Below are 25,041 nucleotides of genomic sequence, written 5' to 3'. Positions count from 1 at the left end.
TGTGTGTGCCACTGCCAGCAGCCCCGCACATTCAGTGACTGACTGCCTGTGTGTGTGACAGGGAGCTTCACATTGTACTACCCAGTACTGCATATACCCAGTACTTGTTGTGTTTACTTAACCCACCTCATCACTGCATATACCTAGCTTTGTGTTGAGTGAACCCAGCTCACTGCATATGCCTACTACCTGTTGTGTTTACTTAACCCACCTCATCACTGCATATACCTAGCTTTGTGTTGAGTGAACCCAGCTCACTGCATCCTACTACTACCTGTTGTGTTTACTTAACCCACCTCATCACTGCACATAACTACCTGTAGTGTTGAGTGAACCCAGCTCACTGCATATACCTACTACCTGTTGTGTTGAGTGAACCCAGCTCACTGCATATAATTACTACCTGTTGTGTTGAGTGAACCCAGCTCACTGCATATACCTACTACCTGTTGTGTTTACTTAAACCACCTCATCACTGCATATACCTAGCTTTGTGTTGAGTGAACTCAGCTCACTGCATCCTACTACTACCTGTTGTGTTTACTTAACCCACCTCATCACTGCACATAACTACCTGTTGTGTTGAGTGAACCCAGCTCACTGCATACACCTACTACCTGTTGTGTTGAGTGAACCCAGCTCACTGCATATACCTACTACCTGTTGTGTTTACTTAACCCACCTCATCACTGCACATGACTACCTGTTGTGTTGAGTGAACCCAGCTCACTGCATATACCTACTACCTGTTGTGTTGAGTGAACCCAGCTCACTGCATATACCTACTACCTGTTGTGTTTACTAAACCCACCTCATCACTGCACATAACTACCTGTTGTGTTGAGTAAACCCAGCTCACTGCATACACCTACTACCTGTTGTGTTGAGTGAACCCAGCTCACTGCATATACCTAGTACCTGTTGTGTTTACTTAACCCACCTCATCACTGCACATAACTACCTGTTGTGTTGAGTGAACCCAGCTCACTGCATATACCTACTACCTGTTGTGTTGAGTGAACCCAGCTCACTGCATATACCTACTACCTGTTGTGTTGAGTGAACCCAGCTCACTGCATATACCTACTACCTGTTGCGTTTACTTAACCCACCTCATCAGTGCACATAACTACCTGTTGTGTTGAGTAAACCCAGCTCACTGCATATACCTAGCATCCCCCCGAGATGGACAAAATGGACAAACCAGGTAGAGGAAGAGGTAGAGGCAGACCCAGAGGAAGGCCACCAGGCACCGGCAGGTCTGTGCGAGGTGGTGTTGCTGTGATTTCATGCGGACCTGCCCCAAAATACAGTGCTCAGAAGAAGGCACATGCCATCACTTCCCAAAATCGTGAGGAGGTGATTGAGTATTTAACACAGAACACCTCATCTCCCGCAGGCACTAGCGCTACAACAAGCACCACATCCGCTGCATTTGACACTTCGCAGGAGTTATTTGGTGGTGGTGGTGGTAATGAAATCACTGATTCACAGCCACTACTGCAACAACAAGAAGAAGGCGCAGGTACACCACCTCCTACGTCTGAGTTAGGTGGCGATAGTATGGACGTAACATGTGTGGATGTGGATGATGGACCACCTGAAGTTGGTGCAGTTGAGGAGGTTTCAGAGGAAAGCGCAGCTGGCCAGGAGGATTATGATGACGATTATACGGATACCACATATGTTCCTGGTAGAGGAGATGACCAGGGGGACAGTTCAGAGGAGGATTCAGAGAGGACTAGGAGGAGACGACTCCATGATAGAAGCAGAGGGAGCTCGTCCTCAGAAACAGCTGGGGGCAGTGTCCGGCGCCATGTATCGCCCGCTATGGCCAGACAGCCAACATGCCCTTCAACGTCAGCTGCTGATGCCACCGTAGCGCCATCAGCCCAGGGGGGGCTCAGCGGTTTGGAAATTTTTTAACGTGTGTTTCTCAGATCGGAGCAAAGCCATCTGTTGTCTCTGCCAGCAAAAATTGAGCCGTGGAAAGGCCAACTGTCACGTAGGGACAAGTGCTTTACGAAGGCACCTGGAGAGATGGCACAAACAGCTATGGCAAGAACACCTGAGGAAAAGCAGCAACCCTCAAAAGACAAGCCGCGGAGAACAACCGCGGCAGCCGTCACAGGGGGCTTCTGCTGCTCCACGTTCCCATGGTATTGTTCGTGGCTGGGGGGAGGAAGAATGGATACACTTTTAAACAATTTAAAAATACAACCATCTAAACTTTCAAGCAATTTAAAAATACAACCATCTACATTTTCAAACAATTTAAAAATACAACCATCTAAACTTTCAAACAATTTAAAAATACAACCATCTATCATTTTAAAAAAATTGAAAAAAAGGGCAAAAAAACTTGCCCTTTGTAAAACATTCTTGGCAAATGCTTTCGACTTGGTTTGTCTTTCGCTGGCTCAAGGGTCCATCTGACCACAGATGCCTGGTCTGCAAAGCACGGTCAGGGCAGCTACAGCATTGGTCTCAGCAGGCTCCCACTTCGGGCCGAAATCCAACCTTCATTCCCCGCGGTGACAATGGCAGACTTGCCCTCCATAACGGTTTCCCGTTAAAGGATTTAAAGTTAATTCATTTCAAATACACAGCAGGGCCTCGAAAGTCCGCCTCCTGTATTGTTATTTTTGGTCACTACCTCGGGGTGGGCGTGCATGCCTGCCTGCTGCCCTCCTTGGATGTGTAGTGGTAGCCGTTGCTCAGGCTCCACACCGGATTCAAACCCCTCATTCCCCGGCCATTACCCGGGGTCACAATGGCAGACTTGCCCGCCTCCACAGGATTCTCATTGTAGTGGTACTGAACAAGTACACAGCAAGTAGAAAATGTAATTTAAAAAAAAACGTAAGCTTTTTAACAGTGCCATGGAAAGTTGAGAAGGAAGTCATACATTACCTGACATCACTGAGTGAGGAAAAGCAATCTCGCCATGTTGCGCAGTAGTTCAGCACGGCCGTCACAACGCACAACAAACAGCTATTTGTGGTGCGTTACACAGTGAGTTTGGTGTGTCAGTGTGAAGCAGTACTCTAATTACACTCCCTGATTGATGTATACACATGCAAGATGTTTGAAAGCACGTTAGGCCTGCAATTTAGCATTCAATGTGATTTCTGCCCTTAAAACGCTGCTTTGCGTCACATCCAGATTTTTCCCCGGGACTTTTGGCATGTATACCACTCCGCCATGCCCCCCTCCAGGTGTTAGACCCCTTGAAACATCTTTTCCATCACTTTTGTGGCCAGCATAATTTTTTCTATTTTTCAAAGTTCGCCTCCCCATTGAAGTCTATTGCGGTTCGCGAACTTTTTCTGCGAACCGAACCTTCCGCGGAAGTTCGCAAACCCGGTTCGCGAACCAAAAATCGGCGGTTCGCGACATCTCTATTCCCTGGTCTATTGGCTGAAAAACGACCCCAAAGCATTATGTTCTCACCACCATGTTCGACAGTGGGGATGGTGTTCTTTGGGTTGAGGGCTTCTTCTTTTTTATGCCAAATGAAGGAAAGATCATTGTGACCAAACAATTCAATTTTTATTTCATCTGACCATAATACAGAAGACCAAAAGTCTTCTGCTTTGATCAGATGAGCATTTGCAAAGGCCAAGCGAGCTTTTGTGTGCCTTATCTGGAGAAGTGGTGTCCTCCTTGGTCTGCTTCTGTGGAACCCAGCAGTGTGCACTGTCCATTGGATTGTCTGCTTTGAGACATTGCCACCAGCAGAGCCCATATTCACCAGGATGGCCTTGGGGATGATCCCTGGATTCTTTTTCACCTCTCTCACTATCCTCTAGGTGTTACTTTTGGCTTCCGACCACATCCTCTGAGATTTTCCACAGTGCGGAACATCTTGTATTTTTTAATAATACTTTGCACTGTAGCCACTGGAACTTGAAAACATTTAGAAATAGCCCTGTAGCCCTTTCCTGACTTGTGAGCAGTCACAATGCGCAGCCACAGGTCCCCACTGAGCTCCTTTGTCTTAGCCATGACTGTCCACAAACCAACTGCAGAGAGCTGCTGCTTTTCACCTGTTGAGTTGATTAAAACAGATGTTTTCAATTAATCAGGGTAATTAGGATGCTTTAGAACAGCTTGGACTATTTGGAATGGTATAAAACTTTGGATTCTCCCACAGACTGTGACAGTTTAGGGTATGAATAATTTTGGACTGAACACTTTTTGCTCAAATGTAAATAAAAGCTCAAAAATGTTTTGTTTTTTTTATCCACAATGTTGCCTCTTGTACATTGTCATATTGGCCCATATGCAATTCCCTTTTTCACCTGAGTTTTCTCCAAGGTGATATTTTCACAACTTCTCATAAAATGCCTTTTAAGCTACCAGCAAGCAAGAAAATACTCAATATGAATTTGATAGTACTATTTCACCAACATTTGGGTACTTTTTCAATTGTAAAATGCTGAAAAGTTAGTTTAAAGAGAAAATGAAAATTATCTCCTAGGAGATAACTCAGGTGAAAAAGTGAATTGCATATGGCCCATTATCTTTTGGGAGACACCTATGCCATTTCCCATCAAAAAATTACTTTCTGGTTGAATAAAAGTAACTTTAAGTCAATTCGTAATATATGGAGATGCTGGCCGTGTCATTTTGTACTGTGTCATTCAGGAAGCCCTAAGGACTTAAAGGGAGAAGTTCACCCATTTTAAGCAATACAAAAGAAAATGATGTACATACATTTATGCTCCTCAGACCCTCCCCAGTAAAAATTAAGCCTTGCCTGTCTCTTTTATAGCCTCCCGCAGGCAGTCTAAAACATTGTCTTTGGCTTAATGCCCCTCTCTCAGACTCCATCTTTGTGAAGGGCAAGTGAAGCCATGCTATGACCTCACTTCTGCCCCCCCTGTGTTATCTGCTTCTGTTTTTATTCATCTCTCTAACGCACTTGTATATATATCCAATTCAGCAGCATTGGCAGACGGCGGTGCTCTGCAGTGCAAAGAACTAAGAATCTCATATGGAAATAACAGTATTTGTGTGGGGTAAAGAAAGAGGGTAGTGTTTATTTTTAGGCATTTTATTTATAATATATATATTTAATTTATAAAGTTTCAAACCACTTTAGGATTTAAAGGCATATACAATTTTAGTCCAAAGCATCGATTGGACATGCTAGAAATTCTTGGTCACACATGCTCGAGTGGTTGCACTGTGGTAACGGTGTGCAATATCACAATGACCGACATATGTGATGGACCCCCAGCCGCTGTCCCCCTAAGTGTTAAATGTCCACAAACACCATTACACCTCTTCACCTCATGACAAGTGCTTTCACCTACCCCTCCTCCCTATCACAATTCTTCCCCCTTAGCAAGTGTGGATGCCATTTTCCCAATACAAGTGTTGTCACCATTTCCAAACTCAAAGGAAATGCTACAACCATTCTTCTTCTGATATCGAGTTTGGCTGTCATTCCCCTACCACCATAGTAAGTGTGGACACTGTGGGGCAGGGCCAAAGAGGTTCTGGTCAAATCAAAAGGTTTTAACATAGGAAAATCTCACTACAGCCACCTTAGGCTGTGTTACAGTCAACATTCACTTCCAATGTTTGACCCAATCAAATTAACTGGATTGTATGAAAAATAGATGTGGGTTTTTCTGCAGACAAATTGGGAACCACTGATAACATAGACTTGTTTTGTCTAGATTTGTTTGTCTAATTATTGGCCAATCAGACACACTGTAAGTTTGAGTGATTAAATGATGCAACAGAACAGGAACATGAAGTTGCTTGGAAATATTAGATAAAAGATACATTATACATGCAATTACATTGATAATGATATGCTTACCCATTTTCATTACTGATTAAGATATAGATTGGAAAGATCAATCAGTCATTTACCTCATCTGCTGATCAGTCGTGGCCATTAACGACCTAAAACGCGCTAACCAACCTGATCAGATTGATGTGGTCGATCTAACGTATGAATAAAATCCTTTAATCTGATTAAATTGGTTTTTTTTGCCGTAATGGGCATGACCCTTTGTTTCTGATCAATTACAGCAGTGATTGCAAATGATCAATTGTCCACGCTATTGTATTGTTAATAGCCACCTTTAGATCAGGCTGAATCAAGATACATAGTCTATAGACATCCTTGGTGAAAAATAGCAATTCTCCACAAAGCAAATTAATGGTGAATTGTCCTCAACAGCTTCGTTGGAAAAACTGGGAATGGCTTGCTCAACAATGAAATTCATTCCCTTACCACGAAAAACAATGACCTCCGTACAATACATAAGGAAACAGCTTGGGAATGCAGGCACAACCCAACCCCACAATTAGGGCAACCTCATTAATCAAGCAATAAAACAAACAGAGACATCATAAACCGGCTATTCCAACAATTTCACTTAAGAAAGGTACGGGTTAGATAACAAACAAACATAAAGATAAACAGATGCCTGGCAAGAACCCCCATCAGAATTACACCAACACTAATCCACTTAAATTACTTAAACCTTTGCCCCACCACATAAAGCAGTTGATTCACAAAAGTTATTTCACCTTATCTATATAAAACCATATAAACTCCCAACAAGCAAAAAAATACTAAAAATAAGAAAAGTAATAATCATTGTATTTTGATTTTTTTTTCTTACTTTGAAAGTGTTAACGGTTGTGTATTAAATTGATAAATAGGTAAGGAGACATAATGTATGAGTTAAGTTTTGTGAATCAACCTGAGAGAGGCTAAACCAAACTATTTAACTGGTCAGGGGGACATTTCTGTAATTACCACCCCAATAAGTATGGCTTTATTCAGATAATTTATAGGTCAGTAGGGTTAGAAATGGGTAGGGTTAGGGATGAGTAGTGTTAGACACTCAGTCAGCTTAAACTTGGGCTAGGGTTATTGGTTAGGTCTAGGGGAAATATCATGTTGGGTTAGGAGTAGATTGAGACATAGCCTTACGCTAGTAAGGCACTATATAAAGGGTGTAGGTCACCATGACAATACTTTGACCACTGACTACATTAGGACCACTCTGTGACTACTGGCTGGACTGTGACTGCACAGACTTGTTTGGTCTCTATGCGTTGCCGTCCACCCTCCACACAGTAGTAGTTCTTTGTTAAAGTGTGTATGCTTTTTTCCTTTCCTCTCCCAACATGTTGCTCATGTTCACTTACATCCTCAGAGTTTGTATGATTGGATTGGGAGGCTAGACTCATAGGTGTGAGAGATCAGAGCATGGCCAAGAGGAGAAATAAGCACAATGGATAAGGAGTTGAGGAAGAGCTCTGCAGAGGTACCCAGAGAAGGGCAGAAAGAAGTAGCAAAGGAAAATATGTGACTCTAAGTTGTGGCGTGGCCTAGAGATCTTGGTACTTAGCAGTATCTGGGCTTGGTACTACTACTAGCAGCTGTTAATACTTTCCTTGACAAAAGATAGATATATTATTATCACCCAAGCTGGCCATTTACAATCAGACTGGAAATAGTCTGTGGTCTCTACAGGTGTTGCTTGACCTCTCAGTCCAGTTGTGTCTAGAGATAAGCGACAAGTGAAGATGGATTTTCTTGATTGATTGCTGTTTTTTTCATCACCTGGGTACTGTGGTTGTTCCACTCCACCTTGTCTGTAGCAATGACCATGCATGCTCAGCTGTGCACACTACTTGTACCGGTACACTCTTATTGGCAAGCATGTTTGTCAAAAGTCATGCCAAACAAGATATGTGAAAGTATTGCTAAGCTGAAAACAAGTGGCAGGTGTCTGTCTGTAGCAGCTCTACTGAGAATCCTTGCAATGATTAACATGAAACCGCCTTTTCAGTTTTGTGAAGCAGAATGTCAATTTGTGTGACCTCTGCCCGGCAATTAAAGACATGTATACAGATCACACAACACCTCACAGTTTGTCAGTGAGGCCACCCATCACAGAGGAGCCTTAGTAGTGACACATTGAAAGTCAGAGAGGACAATAATAAACCTGGGTTCCTCAGGTTATAGTGTTTAAGGAGTACAGAAAAGAACAAAATATATACTAGTTGGCCTGAACTACATTCAGCTCTAATGGATAGGCATCATTTTGTATTGGCATTATGTTAGTGTCTGTGGTCCATTTACCATGTGAGAGTCTGTGTCGCCTACATGTGCTCCAAAGACTTTAACTTGCCTGTTGTGTAGTTGTAGTCCTTGTATATGAAAACTTTTAGAGATAATTCCAGGTGTCTGGAGGCGACAGATAACAGAGCCACAGACAACCCTTCAGGCAAAATGTCACTTTGAGCAGTTTTGCAATTGGTGATCGAACGATCAAAAAACAAAACAAAAATTACATATAACTGTTTGCAATGGCTTTTCCAACCCCACCTTTGCTCCAACCATGTTTTCATGGGCTCTTGTTGCATCAATGGTCGTTTGCAAATGCACATGATACAATTGCCCTGATTCACGGAAGACTGGTAAAGCTGAACTGCACACACAGCATCTATGTAAGCAATGTAACCTGCGTTGCATAAACCCGTTGTTACAAAAATGGCTATGAAATTATTGTTCTAGCGTGTACAGGTTTTTCCTAACATCAGTAATCCACCAAGGTGATAGCTCTTCAGCTGATAACTACTGTAGTTCCCGCTGCAGTGAGAAACCTCTTGCCTGTCCTCTGCCCTCCCCTCCATAGAACCAAATGAGCTGCTCAGCTCCCTGCCAAGAAGAACATCTCTACATTACAATGATTACAAGTAAACTGCTACCTGAAGCAATAGCAAAAGACTATCTCAGTGCACATATTGCACTGTTTCATTGTGGAGCTTCTGCTGCGTGAATACTGTGCAGAGGACTAGCAGCAATGGTGGAGGGAGCAGACAGCAGAGAAAGCATTCTCATTGCATATATTCTATGAGAGCAGATTGGCAGAACAAACAATTCAGGAAGCCTTCCACTACCTTAAAATGTTTGGAATTGGGTTTCATCCTGCATCCAAGAACAGCTAAAACTGTCTTGAGAAATTAGTTTATGTCAACTCCATGGGTATGGACTTGCTAGTTTACCTGCATAACAGCTCCTTGTATCCTTTCTCAGATATATATACAGTATAATAACATTCAAAACTTAAAATAAAAGAGTCTGTGTGTGATTTCATATAGAGTTAATAAGGTCATACAATAAGGTCAAAATGAAAAAGTACAACTTTTAGCTTCGGGGTTCTGCAAGCGACAATATTGGATCCATTCTGTTCATTTAATTTATTTATGACCTAGTAGGTCAAATAGAAAGCAATGCTGTCATCTTGGCAGATGATACAAAGTGATGTTGAATATTTCAATAATAGTCAACAATAGTGATGTATGCTGTGGATATTGACAGCACGGCTATTTGGGTAGGTAAGTCGAATAAAATTTAATGTCAGTGATGTTGGACATGCCAATGGCATAGCACCATATACAATGAATGGCATACTTCTGGGGACATCTGATTGGGAGAAGGACTATAAAATCAAGCAACCAAATTCAAAGCCAAGCAAAAGCAGCCAAAGTAAATAATTCAGGATGCATTACAAGGGAAAAACATGTGATGATAGTATACTACCTCTGTATAAATTACATATATCAATATATACTACAAAGAAAGCATTTCATTTTTTAAGAAACTCCATTTGTTGCTTTGGCGGCTAAAGTTTTGTATGTAGAAGAGGTTCTCGCTTTACTGTCGCAGTAATGAAATTGCCAATACCATGTTTCATGAAAATAAAGCTTGGTCTTATATTAATTTTTGCTCCAAAACATGCAAAAGGAATTATTTTTAGTGGATCTCCCATGAGTAACAATCTATATTTATTCTTAACCCCCCCCCCCCAGATCCCCCCATAAAACATTTATTCAATATAGTCCTATCATCACATTCTAGAACATCATAACTTTCCAAACCCTAAGGCTTTGTTCACAGTGGGAGTGGGACACTATGGTTTCGTGTAATAGTCTTAAGCTAAGTTCAGTTATAAGTCTTATAACACAGTTTACCACACTGCAATGTTAAGGCCATGCAACATTCACGGTGCGACGTTAGCATTGCATTGTAAAAGTTGTGTTATGGTAACGCCCCCCTGAGGAAGCCGGAAGCCGGCGAAACTGTCGGGAGCGCTCTCCCCTCACGCATGGGATGTTGCATCGCCCTGCCCCGACCACTTAGCAGCGGACATCATCTGGCGTGATCCAACTGCCAACGCTCTGCCCAGCCTAGCTAACTGGGCATAGATGCGGAGACCGACTGCATACCACTCCACTCCATCTTTGCATCCCACGGACAGCCTCCAATACCACTCGCAAGCTCAGCACTAATCATCTGAAACTCCAATGTGAGACACGAATGATCCAGCAAGGTCCCGGTGTGGTGAGCACATGTTGAATATGCAAATGAGTCATTTGAACTGTATACTGGCTATTGCGGCGCTAACCGCTTGCTTGCTCTAACACAAGCTGACATCTGCTGTAGCTTTTTTCTGCATAAAATATTTTGACCTGCATGAAGTATATCAAGCTAAACATCTTGCTGTGGAGTTACCTACTGTGGAGGATTTGGAGACTATTGTCCTTTTCAAGAGTTGCATCATCTCATTCTTGAACTTGTTGTACAGGGTAATACCCTACTGCGCACAGGGCTTCCCTGCATGATAGATATACGGCCGTTGTATGCAAGTGGTCATGCTTGGAGTGGGTGTGTTTTGGTCGTGACGGGGTGGCCATCCCATGTTGTTTTTAAGCACCTTTTGATACACTAGATTAATAAAGAATTTGCATTTTTATATGATCAAAGTGCATGTATTTATTCTCATTAATGTTTGAATGGAGAGGTTAGACATGTATGCTCCATAGCCCATGACCACTTTCAATTTGAAACTGTATTATGGTAACGCACTGCTGCAATGCATTACCTCTAAACACACATGTAAACAAATACAGGGAAGCATTTTGCCTGTGTGCTTAACTGTACCTATTGTTTGTGATGTTAATGTGTTAACGTTAATGTGCGTTACGACTTTTTTGTTGCGTTGTAATTTTGAGTTGCAACGTTAATGTTGCATTACAATGCAACATCCCACTGTGAACTTAGCCTTAGGGCTCATACAATTCTATAGGGCTGTTCACAGTACAGGTATTTTCAAAAGCACCCCTTGAACGGCAGTGGTATAGTCCAATTGCCAGAATAGCGTACAGGCAAGTAGAGAGGCCAGCTGCAGGCTTAGTATAAGTCTTTTGCCAGAAAGTGCTGTTGAAAAACATAAAGGAAGCCTTGACAATCTATTAAAAGATTATGGATTGGTCCAAAAGCTGTCAGAAAGAGGTTCAGAAGAGTAAGATTAAAGAGACTCTGAAGCGAGAATAAATTTTGCTTCAGAGCTCAAAGTTAGCAGGGGCACGTGTGCCCCTGCTAAACCGCCGCTATCGCGCCGCACAAAGGGGGTCCCTTCACCCCCAAACCCACCCCAGCACGACTTGGTCGTGCATTTGGTCGCTCCTGGAGGCAGGGCTAACGGCTGCAGCCCTGCCTCCAGTCGCGTCTGTCAGCGGCGCATCGCCGCCTCTCCCCCGCCCCTCTCAGTGAAGGAAGACTGAGAGGGGCGGGGGAGAGGCGGAGATACGCGCTGACAGACGCGCGTGGGGCAGGGCTGCGGCGGTTAGCCCTGCCCAAACCAGGAAGCGCTCCCCCGCATTACAGAGGGGGATTTGGGGGTGAAGGGACCCCCGTTAAGCCGCGCTATAGCGGCGTTTTAGCAGGGGCACACATGCCCCTGCTAACGCTGAGGTCTGAAGCGAGATTTATTCTCGCTTCAGTCTCTCTTTAATAGTAGCTACTACTACTTTATGGCCTCAATTCACTAAGCTTTATCGAACACTTTATCAAACGTTTGATGATTTACCTCATGGGTAAAATCTAATTTTGAACTCACTAAGGTGTTATATACTTATCAAATGTTTTATTGATAAAACATTCAATAAATCTTTAACACCTTAGTGAGTTCAAAATTAGATTTTACGCATGAGGTAAGTTATCAAACGTTTGATAAAGTGTTTGATAAAGCTTAGTGAATTGAGGCCTATATGTATGTGTACAAATGCATTTTACAGTTTTAAATCAAAGTGGTCATTTATTTTAAAAAATACCTTATGGAATATCTAGTTTAGTATTAAACCCACTAAATAAAGCAAATGGAGCACTCAGTCTACATCCCTTTTAAACATTTTTATAAATCGTCAGAATTTGCCTTTGCACAAGCTTCCTATAATCTCCTGCCAAGCAGCATTCAGAATAGCAGATGGGACATTACAGTGTTACCAATCCTACACTCTGAACTTCCCAACAAGAGAAGAGATCACAGTAGTATGCTGCTGCATTTCCCAGACTATGAAGAGGGCTGTGCCAGACCTGCCATTTTGCTTGGAGAACAGAGGAGAAAAGTAAAGTTACAAAACGCAAGCAGTGTTGTCACCTGGATGTTTAGAGCCATAACAGGGCTGGCACAGTTCTTCAGTGGTTCCAATCCTTCTTGAGTGGCAGAACCCACAAAATGTCTATGGGGCGCTTCCTGTCCATCCCTGTATCACTTAAAGAGACACTGAAGCGAAAAAAAATGATGATATTATGATTTGTATGTGTAGCACAGCTAAGAAATAAAACATTAAGATCAGATACATCAGTGTAATTGTTTCCAGTACAGGAAGAGTGGAGAAACTCCAGTTGTTATCTCTATGCAAACAAGCCATTAAGCTCTCCGACTAAGTTAGTCGTGGAGAGGGCTGTTATCTGACTTTTATTATCTCAACTGTTCCTGGACTATTTACTTTTCCTCTGCTAGAGGAGAGGTCATTACTTCACAGACTGCTCTGAAAGACTCATTTTGAATGCTGAGTGTTGTGTAATGTGCACATATTATAGAATGATGCAATATTAGAAAAAATACTATATACCTGAAAATAAAAGTATGAGAATATTTTCTTTGCTGCTAATCTTCTAGTAATTATTCATAGTACACAACCAATTCACTATATCATATTTTTTTTTTTCGCTTCAGTGTCTCTTTAAGTATGGGGTGCCCCAGGGCTCAATCCTCTGTCCCCTGCTTTTCACAATTTACATGCTACCGCTTGGAAAACTAATCCAAAAACATGGCCTGACATACCACTGCTATGCAGACGACACCCAACTATATCTTTGCTTCAAGCCTGGTGTGACAGACCCAACTCTAACTATGAACGCCTGCTTACGTGAACTACAGCAATGGATGAATGACAACTGGCTGAAACTAAATGCAGACAAAACTGAAGTCCTTCTGATTGGAGGGCAGAGCCTAATAACAAAACAACTTAACTTGCAGTCTTCATCACTGGGAATAGGAGGCACGGATCTACGCAGCTCTGATCATGTGCGTAGCCTGGGAGTTCTAATTGATGGGAATTTAAACTTCAGAACTCAAATCTCTGCTGTGGTGAAATCATCCTATTTTCACCTGAAGAATATTGCAAAAATCAAGCACCTCATCCCCCCAGAAGATCTGCCAACCTTAGTCCATGCCTTCATCACATCCCGACTGGACTACTGTAATGCTCTCTACACTGGCCTTCCAAAAAAGGTCTTGTACCGCCTACAGCTGATACAGAATACTGCTGCCAGACTGCTAACTAACCAACCCTGTCACTGCCACATAACGCCAGTCCTGCACTCCCTTCACTGGCTACCTATAGAATAGAGGGTCCTATTCAAAATTGGCCTATTTAAATCCCTGAATAATCTGGGCCCTGGATACATGAAAGATATGGTGCAGCTGCGTAGCAATCCCCGCATTCTCAGATCCACAGGTTCTAATAATCTATTCATACCCAGAGTCCACTTGGAAACTTTTGGTCCCAGAGCCTTCTGTCATGCTGCCCTTACGTTTTGGAACTCCCTACCTCAACAGATCAGGACAGCTCCATCCCTGACCGTGTTTAAATCCAGACTGAAAACCCACCTGTTCAGTTTGGCATTTGCAGAATTATAACTTTTGTTGTGTGAATACTTCATCCTACTACCAATTACTGAATCTGAGAGAGCCTAAGCGCTTTGAGTCCTATGGGAGAAAAGCGCTATAGAAATGTTATTGTATTGTATTGTACAAAGAATTGCAATTGTCTTCAGAGGGAAAACAGTTCATTGATTTGCTGTTTGTTTCAAGTTAAAACTTAATTAGCTAAAGCAGCTAAAAAAACAACACATACCACAATTATTTACCCTAATCTAAATAAGAATTATGTCTAATTGTCCAATTCTAACTATCCAATTCCCGATTTGGTTAATCTAAAGTGACATACTGACATGACGCAAGAATACTCAGGAACTAAGGGCAAAGCATTTAGCACTTTACAAGATATTTTTACACAGTGAAAAGTTCAGGCAGTGGTGCTATAAAATATATCTTTGCCGGCCACAAGGTGATGCAATGTATCCTCTATCTCTCTAGATAAGAGGAATGGAGGCATAAGGCCCATATTAATTCACAGTAACTGCATAATTGTGCCAGAAATTCTGGCACAGTTATACAATTTGGCACAAACAAAGTCGGAATGGTTGTGCCAAATTGGATTGTTGTGACGTACATATTGTTAGACTTCTTAGTTTAATTATTAAAAAATAAACACGTAAATAAGAATAAATGCTGTGTACTAACTAACTGCAACATCATCCTTAGTGTGTGTGTGTGTGTGTGTGTGTGCTGTTTGTGTCTCTGTTGTCCCCTCATTTTCTGTTTCGGAGGCAAAACATGGGACATTTCCACACAGATAGGGAAAATGCTAGCCTTGGCTTCTGGCATGTGAACCCACTGGACTAACCTTTGACATGCCCACTCTCTATTATGGGCCTATTTTGTCTCCTGCCATCATCAGAGGTCACTAGGGATGATAAAAACTACCAAAAACAGATTTGCAAAACTACCATATGTTCACAATGCTTTGAAAATCTGTAGGTGGATGCATGACTGGATTTTTTTTTGTGTGAAAATATTTGCATGTGAGACAAAGTGGAAACGTGCACAGTATCAACCTTTACAATAACAGTAATGTACAATTATGTACAAATGTGTACAATATGAATCTTTAGGATAATAGTAATAGCCCACAATTATGTACAAATGTGCATAATATTAACGTTTACGGTAGCAGCAGTAATGCACAATTATGTACAAATATGGACAATATTAACCTTTATAGTAAGAGTAGTAACACACACTTAGGTGCAAATATGCCCAATATTAACCTTCACCACAACAGCATTAAAGTACAATTTTGTACAGATGTGTACAATATTAACCTTTATTTTGATTTCAATATTTTTAAAATATTACATAACATAACATTGTCTTCCATGTTAGCAAATACAACATGGATGGAATCCACTTTTGTACACATAAGTCAGAAGTTGTTCATTATAAGAACACTACATATAAATCAAATTTACACATGTATTATGCTTTCCTTTGCTGGGATTTCAATAAGCCACTACAAATCAGTTTTCTATTTCAGTAATACATATTTTTATACTCTGTAGTTTTAATTCAAATTGCACTCATGTAATAAAAATATAACAAATACACTTCTAAACTTATATAATTAATGAACAAATGCAACATTTAAACTTGCAGATGCAGTGCTTTTGTCTAAAGAAGGGATTATATATTAGTTAGACATAGTAAATGCTCCTAACAAACTAAATAGTCCTAGCCACTGGACTCATTTACCCTACATATGTGAGGCTATGAACTCAAAAATGCAGGAAGAGGCTAGTAGGAAGCAAGCAATACTGAGGCAGAGACTGAGAGTTCAAAGAAAATGGAATTGAACAAGATGTGGAATTAAAGGAAACATGAGGCAATCCTAAAACAGGCGATTTACTCACCTGGGGCTTCTTTCAGCTTCTGTCACAATGCAACAGTCACTGTAAAAGTGGCCAATATAGTAGGGTTTGTAGTCCTTATTTTTACTTCATATTGTTATGAGTCAATACCGCCTATCTACTGCTTATGAGTTCTCTATAGTGCACATAGTCTCATTCCCTATTTCATTCTGAAAATCTGATAATATTGTGCAGAACAGATTTTGTCTGGTTAATGGAGACACACTTCTTGCTAGTGTCTCTCGGACAAAGTGTGTGATTGCAAACATTGAAAATATTCTGTTTGTGGCATATGCCTGTTTTCCTGCAATACCCTTACGCTTTTTATCCCTCTGTCATCTCCCAGATTATGTCATGTAATGTTACATTTTCCCCACCATATATATGACCTCAGGTTATCTAGGGCTGCAGGAAATTTTAGAAGCCCCATAAGGAATGTTAGCTGTTTGTGTGGTGAAATCAATCAAGATGAATGTTTGCAGTCATCCCATATCAACAGGATTATCAACAATAGGATTATCGATTTTTTAACTATGGGATGGGTGCAGCCACAGCAGATTGTTAAAATGAACATCCAGACTAAAAATCTACTCAGCAGCACCGTAAAGCCTTGGTGTTTCTTTAGCAGTTTCACAGCATCAGAACTTTGTTTTTCTTACCCAAGCCTCATTTTTAGCTACACAGAAGCTAAGCTCCGCCCCATCAAAGAAATCTGCCCGGGCATTTTTCCCCTGATGCTGTGTCAAGCATGATGGGATTTTTGATGTTGTTCTTCTTCTGTTTTGGCGAATTTTTTTTTTTTTTTTGAATTTGAGATTTGAAGCCTAGCTTGCACAGCTGGGAGGGGTGAAACAGGACAGTTGGAACTGTGTCTCATTCTAACTGTCAGCTCCTTTCAACCAAAAAGATGGCTGCCCCCATGAAACCACAAACATTTGCCTGTTCTTTTAATACAGGGTGAGTAAGAGATTATATTACCTATCTATTTTATTTAACTAATGTAATTTAATGACAGTATGTTTGTATAGGCTGAAGTTCCCCTCTTTAACGTCCACTGGAGCTACATCTGAAGTCTCTTCCTCTATCCATAATGGCGCATGCTCCTCCTTGTGCCTGAATCACACACCAGAAACAAGCATGCAACTAATCCAGTCAGACAGAGAACCTGATCTGCTGCATGCTTGTTCAGGGCCTAGGGCTAAAGGTAGTAGAGACAGATGATCAGCAGGATAGCCAGGCAAGGAAATAAATATAGCAGCATCCAGGGGCAAATGTAGGATTTTTAAGGGGGGGATTCCTCAAAGGTCCGGAAGCACTTATGTCCCCGAGTGCTTCCGAATACAGGTGGCTCCATACTGCCCATGCACAAAAGTGCGCTGGCGTATTACGGAGCTGCTTATCTTTGGAAGTACTCAAGGACACGAGTGTTTCTGAGGGCTTCTGGTAGCAGCAAATTTGAACGGGGTACAGCGCTGGAACAACTCCCCGAGAGTGGAACAGGAGATAGACTTAGTTTGGACAATTCAGTGGAATATGCCACATAGTGTCACATAGCGCAAGCGATACCCATATGATGCAGGGATATATGCATCTGCGGAAGATGGCGGCGCTATATAAATACTAAATAATAATATTTTGCCTCACCAGAATTGCACTTTTATTTAGCTTTCCTGTATGACAAGAAGACACAGCCAGCACTAGGGGAAGAGGGAAACAAAGGTGAATGAAGGAGGCTGGTGCACACCAAGAGTGCTTCTGAGCGTTTTTCAAATCAACAGTGATTTGAAAAGCGCTTGGCTAATGTTACCCTATGACAGTGTTCTCACAGCAGTGTTGTGACTTTTTCAAAATCACACGTATACTGCATGTAGCATGTTTTTGAGTGATTTATTCAAAAATCGCTCTGAAAATCGCTTCACAAAATCACACTCACAAATTGCTAGCGATTGCTATTGTCATTTTGACGTTGCACTAGCCTAGAGAGAGGAGTGGAGAAATTAAGAATAGCCTGAGATGGAGTAGAGAACTTATCTGTTGCAGTCCTACATCAGACAGGTTACTTGCCTGTAATCGGACTCCTGTCCCTGCCAGTCTCCCACACAAGTCAGAAAGAAGCCCTCCTGGAGTCTAGGGACTGTCAAAAACTTTTCAACTTGTTTAACACCTTATCCACACATGCAGTCATTATAACAATGGGGAGAGACCAGACAGATGTTTGCCCACGGACCCTGAGTCCAGGCAAGCTCTGCATCATGCTGTGCATATTTACCAGCTTGCCTGCCCTCTAATTGCATCATGTCTGATACTTCTGTGCTGTGGAGAGTCGGGGACTCCAGAATCAACATTTTCTCACTGCAGGCTGCATCTTCTTGTGGGGGAAGCTCGGCTGGCTCTCTCATTCTATTAGCTGGAGGTAGGCACCAGAAGTAAGAAGGGAGGGAGAATGAGGCTGTTTATATTATGCAGGCTTCCCTGGCTGAATACACAGCTCAGTGCAGGGGGAGGGGGGGTGTTCCAGACACCCGGAATAGCCCCCTCCATTCGCCAGTGGCATCCATGAGCCTCTCACTTCAGGTGTCCTTTAATGATATCTCTAAATAGCATACACTTTTAAAGGCAAAACAACAAATGTGTCTCAGCAAAACTTCGGTAAGGCATCCGGCTTTAAATGCACTTGAGCACTGACCATGCCCCCTCCTCCCCTCACACACTCACACCATCCATGAAAATGAATGGACATAGCAATGCACCAGTGTGTATAGAACGGGAGCTGAAATACTCCCTACCTGTGTACCCATTGCTTTCCACAGTCTTCACACTGCACAAACCTGTTGTTTTAAGATCAAGTGCCCAGGCAGCAGTCACAAGATGCAGGTACATACAAATATAAAAGTTTAAGTAGACAGATAAAGATCAAATTAGGTCCTTATTCCTGGACCACATAGAAAATGTTATGGCTATTGCTATGCCCTGTATGCTTTCATAAAGCTATAATTCATTTGTCAGCATGCACTGGCACTGAATCCCATAGTGCAGAGAAATAGCTTACCCCTAGAGGGCATGGTAGGACCTCCACTCAGCTGCTGGACAGCCAAAAGCTCCAGACTAAGTTGCCCAATGGATAATCCGGCTCAATCCACAATGCGTCTGTAGAAAACTGGATATAGTTTTGTAGACATATATGTTAAATTCAGAGTAATAAAATGTCAGATCTGACTGGGTACATTGTATTTACAACCAAGAAAACATGTCATAAAGAATATAAAGGGGAACTAAACTAGGATTCAGACTTAGAATGGCAGTTGTAAAGCAGACATGCTGCCATAAAAGTTTTAAGGAGACATTTTACAGAGATGATCCAACTATACTAAATTGTTAGTCTCAATTATATAGATGTCTGTAGTGTTCAAAAGCACCGCTCACCTAAAATCATCTTGCATAATTGACCATACTCAACCATTACATTCCTGTATAGGTCACATTGATTCCTGCAATGTGGCAGTGGCAATATACATCCTTTGTATAGAATAGTTGTTGAATGCACTCACTAACTCACTTGTTACTATTTTTGCCTATTGTAAGTGTGGTGTGTTCTGGTAGTCATGGTTTACTGGTGTAATCTACATACAGTATTTCCATCGCTGGACCTAGGGTGAAAAAAATCACACACATACTAACAACTAATTACAAGATACTGTCATCTTGGTTTTGGAAAGTGTGGGAAAAATGCTATGGCCTTTATTCTATTTACTTTTTCTCCAAAGTTTTCTCCTAAGAGATAATTCAACTTCTGTTTAACCACTTGTGTCAGGAACCGGCCCCACGGCAAGCCTGCAGAGACTGTTCCCGACTGGGGGTTTGACCAGATCGAGAGGGAAAGCAACCTTATTCAAGCTAACACAAGGTTGTCTCCCTCTCTCTCTTTTTTACTACGGAGTCTGCCAGTGGCCATCTCCAGCTCATGGTTCCAGACTTGGCATAAAATCTTTCAAAACTTCATCTGGAGTCCAGATGTAGAATAAGCTACAAAATCATCTCGAGGGGAAAAGAGGCGGGAGGCTTAGCGGCATCAAATATTCAAAACTATTACAGGAGTGCACATTTGGTTAGAGTCTTAGACTGAAGAATAGAGTCCTCCACCAGCGAGACAGAGAAATTGTGGACTGTATTAGAAAAGGAAGAGTGTAATTTTGACCTGATTCACCTGGATTCCGAGTAACATCCATAAAGTATATTCTACTACTCACCATCCTCTAGTAGGGCCTATATTAAAAACTCTTTACTGGTTTGTGTCAAAATGGCACAAAGAAACGGGCCTCTCGCCTCTGACCACCTTGAGGGAGAAGCTGGACTTCACTCCAGGTTTGGTGAAGTCTTGGTTTTCCAGAAATAAAGTTAGCAGCGAAACAAGCATTATTAACCTTAGGGGCAATTCCGCTCTGGGAATTCTTAGTCTGCTAACCAAATTCGGGCATAAAGATACTTGGGGTCTAATGCAAGCCCGGAGTTTCCTGCATAAAATGAACTCGAAATCAACAAAAACAAGAAAAATCTTAATATTCTAGAAAAACACATTTTTCTTAATAAGAAAATGGACAAAGCCTTGTCTAAAATAAACAGACTTATTTGTCTTGGTGAGAGCCACAAATTTACCCCCGCGTACTGTACAAAATAGGAAAAGGTCCTTGGTTGTTCGCTAGATAGCGAATGGCCGAGGATCTGGAAAGGTAATTGGAAGATCCAGGATGCAGGACTTCAACTTGTCCAATACAGGACCTTTGCTAGATAGTATATGACACCAGCCCGTATTCAAAAATTTGCAAGACGAAAAGAGTTTTGTTGGAGGTGTGGGCAGGAGGGGGGAACAGAGATGCACATGTGGTGGTCCTGCCCGATGATCAAGACCTTCTGGGAAAAATTAATTTTAGTGGTGAACTACTAGAAGGGACTTTTGAACTTACAGCCAGTGAAGCTATTTTTGGTATCACTGTCTCAGAAGGTAGTAAGGGTAGTACCTTAATCAAAAGAGTAGGTACCAAGGTTGCAAAAAAAATGATAGCAGATAAGTGGAAAGACCCATCCCCACCAAGTCTGGTGGAAGAATGGATCAACAAAATGGATCTGTTATGCGGTGGTAAAGTGCATGTGGTAAATGACAAAACTAGCTATATACTGTACCTGACTTAGTCTGATCGCAAGGGTTAAGATCATATAACAATACATGGCAAATACTTATAAAAAAATACCTGGACAAAACATAAACTTTTGGCCATGATATTTAGAGGGTAAAATAGGCATGGAACGGTTGGGGGAAATGATAATTACAGGTTTGGGTAGAGGCTTGTTTCAGACTCTGATTGTATGCACGTTAGGAGTGGTGGTTGAGAGAAGACAATGGGATGGAATATGTCTGAAAGCTTACATGTGGTTTATGAGTGGTCAGAGAGTAGTTAGAATGAGGAGGAAGGGGTATGGGAAAAATGTTGAAAATTGAGTATATTTAGTCAATACGGGACGCCATAATTAAGTTTATTCATGCATCTACCAAACCATGATGATGGCATTACCCAGTGCTGGCGGACAGCTGCTGAAGGCTGATAAGCTTCCCATACCAGGTATGCATCTGAGTTTGAAAAAAAAGGAACCGGCCCCACGGCAAACCTGCAGAGACGGTTCCCGACTGGGGGTTTGACCAGTTCAAGAGGGAAAGCAGCCTTATTCAAGCTAACACACAAGGCTGTCTCCGTCAAGTACACTTCACTCTGCCACCACTAGCTTCTGCTAGGCACTTTGCCAATTCCCACTCTGCTGATGAGTGGCCTGCACTCAGTCCAGCGTTTTCATATTTGGGTCAGCTTTGTGCTTAGGCCAAAACACTGGAACGCCACACACACAATGCAATCACACGGTAGCAAGGCACAATCCCAGCAGTACAATCAGGCACTGAACTTGTAATGCAAATTACACTGCAGTCTCTCTCTAGGAATACGAGCTCTGCTAGTACATCAGAAGTCAGGCTTATTACATAAATATTTAATATTCCAAAAAAAGTGGAACAGTGCAGAAAGAAATATATACAAAAGATTTACAAAAACAAAGTAACAATACAAAGACACACAACAAGACAGTTTGCAAAAATAAAAACAGGAATCAAATGTTACCAGCATGAAGGTCTGAACTTGGTTTTGTGGGAGGATGCAGCTGGTCAGAAACCAGGATAGTCCTAGCTTTTTGCTACCTCCAGGGAACTACAAGTTATGAGTCTCCCAAGCTGATTTTTTATAGCAAACAGCGTATTCCGGGGGTACAAGTCCAGATAAAATTTAATTTCCTCAGACGGTTTGCACAGATCTCTTGTAATATCCTTGCTGGCTGTGATATGCAAATTCCAAAGGTTTCCTGTTCCGCCAGACTCAGTCAGTCCTGATTGTCTATTGGGATAACTGGGCTGTTTACATATATACAGAGTTCAAAGTGATGCAAACACCTCCAGCCCAATTGGTTGGGTAATTGTCTAATTAAGAGTTTCCTTGCTAGAGGCTAGGTAGATATTTCCTAATTCAACGTCCAGGTGTCTCTGGGCTATTTAACTTAACTGGTCTATTCAACTTAGCTGGTCTGTTCAAAATGAGATTGACAGCCCTTTCTGAGAGGCGCAAGTCCACAACCTCCAGGTGATCATTCTTTCAAAGTCAGCAGCCAGGCTGTCTCCAACAGACCCACACACATGACACAGTACACAGCAGACATAAAATGAAAAAAAATGGCTTCTGTATTATATAAAATATCACAAATAGCTGCTATATCATCACAACTTGAGGACCCTGGTCTTAAATCCCCCTAGTGACCAGGCCATTTTTTACAAAATAGGCCACTGCAGCTTTAAGGCCTCACTGCAGGGTCATACAACTCAGCACACAAGTGATTCTCCCCTTTTTCTGCCCACCAACAGAGCTTTCTGTTGGTGGGCTGTGATTGCTCCTCCAGTGTTTATTTTTTTTATAAATATTTATTTCTTTATTTTTCTAATAAATGTTTCTATTTTTTTATTTTATTTAAACCCTCCCTCCCCCTGCCAGCCAATCAGTGCGATCGGCTGTCATAGGCTTCAGCCTAAGACAGCGGACCGCTTCCTTGCCGCCCAGGGGGACAGCTGTGTCACACAGTTGTCCCCAGTACAGCGCTGCCGTAGATCACATCGCCGTACAGAGTAAACAGACGGCGGTTTCGCCATCTAACAGTCTCCTAGCAGTGATCGCTGTCATATTTATTTACTTTTAAAGTAGACCTGAACTCTTGGACAGGACAGAAGGAAAACAGAGAGAAATGCACACTATATGTATTTAGAGAGTTTGGCCTGTCTAATCCCTCCTAACCTGTGACTAATCACAAGTGTAATTTGATCTCTCAGCGTGTCAGCTCAGGAATCTCAGCAGGCCTCGGCAGAGCAGCTAATTTGTAAACAAAGGATGTTAACCCTATGTCTGCTTCCAAGAAAGCAGTAAGTAGATACACAGCAGCTTTAACAAAGAAATGTTTTTATTTAAAGGTTATTATGCTGCTTATCTTTTAGAGCTGAGAGGAAGTTCTGAGTTCAGGTCTACTTTAAACAATACTAGTTGCCGGGTAGATCTACACTGATCTTTCTGGATTTAGCAGTGACTGAATCAGACACCTGAAACAAGCAAACTAGTCAGATTTCAGTCAGAAACATCTTATCTACATGCTTGTTCATGGTCTGTGGCTGAAAGTATTTGAGGCAGAGGGTTAACAGGACAGCCACCAGGCAATATACAAGACATAAATATGTCAGCCTCCATACCCCTCTCACTTCAGGTGTGCTTTAACAGGACTTCAAAATAGGTAGAGAGAACTTTAAATGAGTAACTACATATTCCACCCTGACATTCTTTATTTGCAAAGATTAAGTCAGAATGCAGAAGCAGTGTGTGAAAAATGAAGTACACTCTTATTGCTTGCATAGGAATTAAGAGGGTAAGTAGTGGCCAGGCGCTGCTAATCAAATGCATTTGATTAAATGATCATCAGCAAGTATGAAAACCTCTATGAAGGCAAGTACACCCTTATCACTTTCAAAGCAATTAGGCGGGTGAGGAGCAGCCAGGTGCTGCTCATCAAATGCACTTGATTAAATGATCATCAGCAAGTGTGACCACCTCTATAAAACGAGCAGTTTAGGCAATTTGCTAGTTGAAGCATTAAGGTATGGGTTATTATTATTATTATTATTATTTAGTATTTATATAGCGCCGACATATTACGCAGCGCTGTACAGTGTATATATATATCTTGTCACTATCTGTCCCTCAAAGGAGCTCACAATCCAATCCCTACCATTGCCATATGTCTATATTATGTAGTGTAAGTACTGTAGTCTAGGGCCAATTTTAGGGGGAGCCAATGAACTTATCTGTATGTTTTTGGAATGTGGGAGGAAACCAGAGTGCCCGGAGGAAACCCACGCAGACACGGAGAGAACATACAAACTCTTTGCAGATAGTGGGTTAACACAATGCCAATTAGAGAAATATCAGCATTGATCTTAGTGATTGTTGTTTGGCATCCATTTCATCTGGGGAGGGTTATAAGGCTATTCCCAAATTGCAAAACAAAACAAGAACTGCATCTCACACTCTACAGACCTTGGATAGCAGGTTAAATGTTATGCTGGGTACACACAATGCGTTTTTTCGGAAGATTTCCCGCCCGATTGATTTTCGATTTGATTTTCCGGTCAATTTCCCGCTCGATTCTCTTATCTTTTCTTACCTATTTCTTTTCACTTCTATGAGAAATCGATCAGAAAAACGATTGAAGATAAGATCGGACGTGTCGGAAATTATCTATCAAACCATCTATCTGCCGAAAAACCTTATGGAATATTCCCAGCATTATCCTGACAGTACAATTAGGCTACTTTCACACTGTGGGCGCTATATTGTACAACGTGGAAAAACACGATTGCAATGGAGGTGAAAATTTGCATTACTCATTACACATGTGATGCATGCAGTGAAGCATACAGCACATAAAAAGTATTGTTCACTGCAGCTGTCCTTAAATCCACCATAAACTTCTCTGTATATAAGTGTTCTAAA

The sequence above is a fragment of the Hyperolius riggenbachi genome, chromosome 2, assembly GCF_040937935.1.
Source record: "Hyperolius riggenbachi isolate aHypRig1 chromosome 2, aHypRig1.pri, whole genome shotgun sequence".
Classification (NCBI taxonomy): Eukaryota; Metazoa; Chordata; class Amphibia; order Anura; family Hyperoliidae; genus Hyperolius; species Hyperolius riggenbachi.
Note: the sequence above shows the minus strand (reverse complement) of the source record.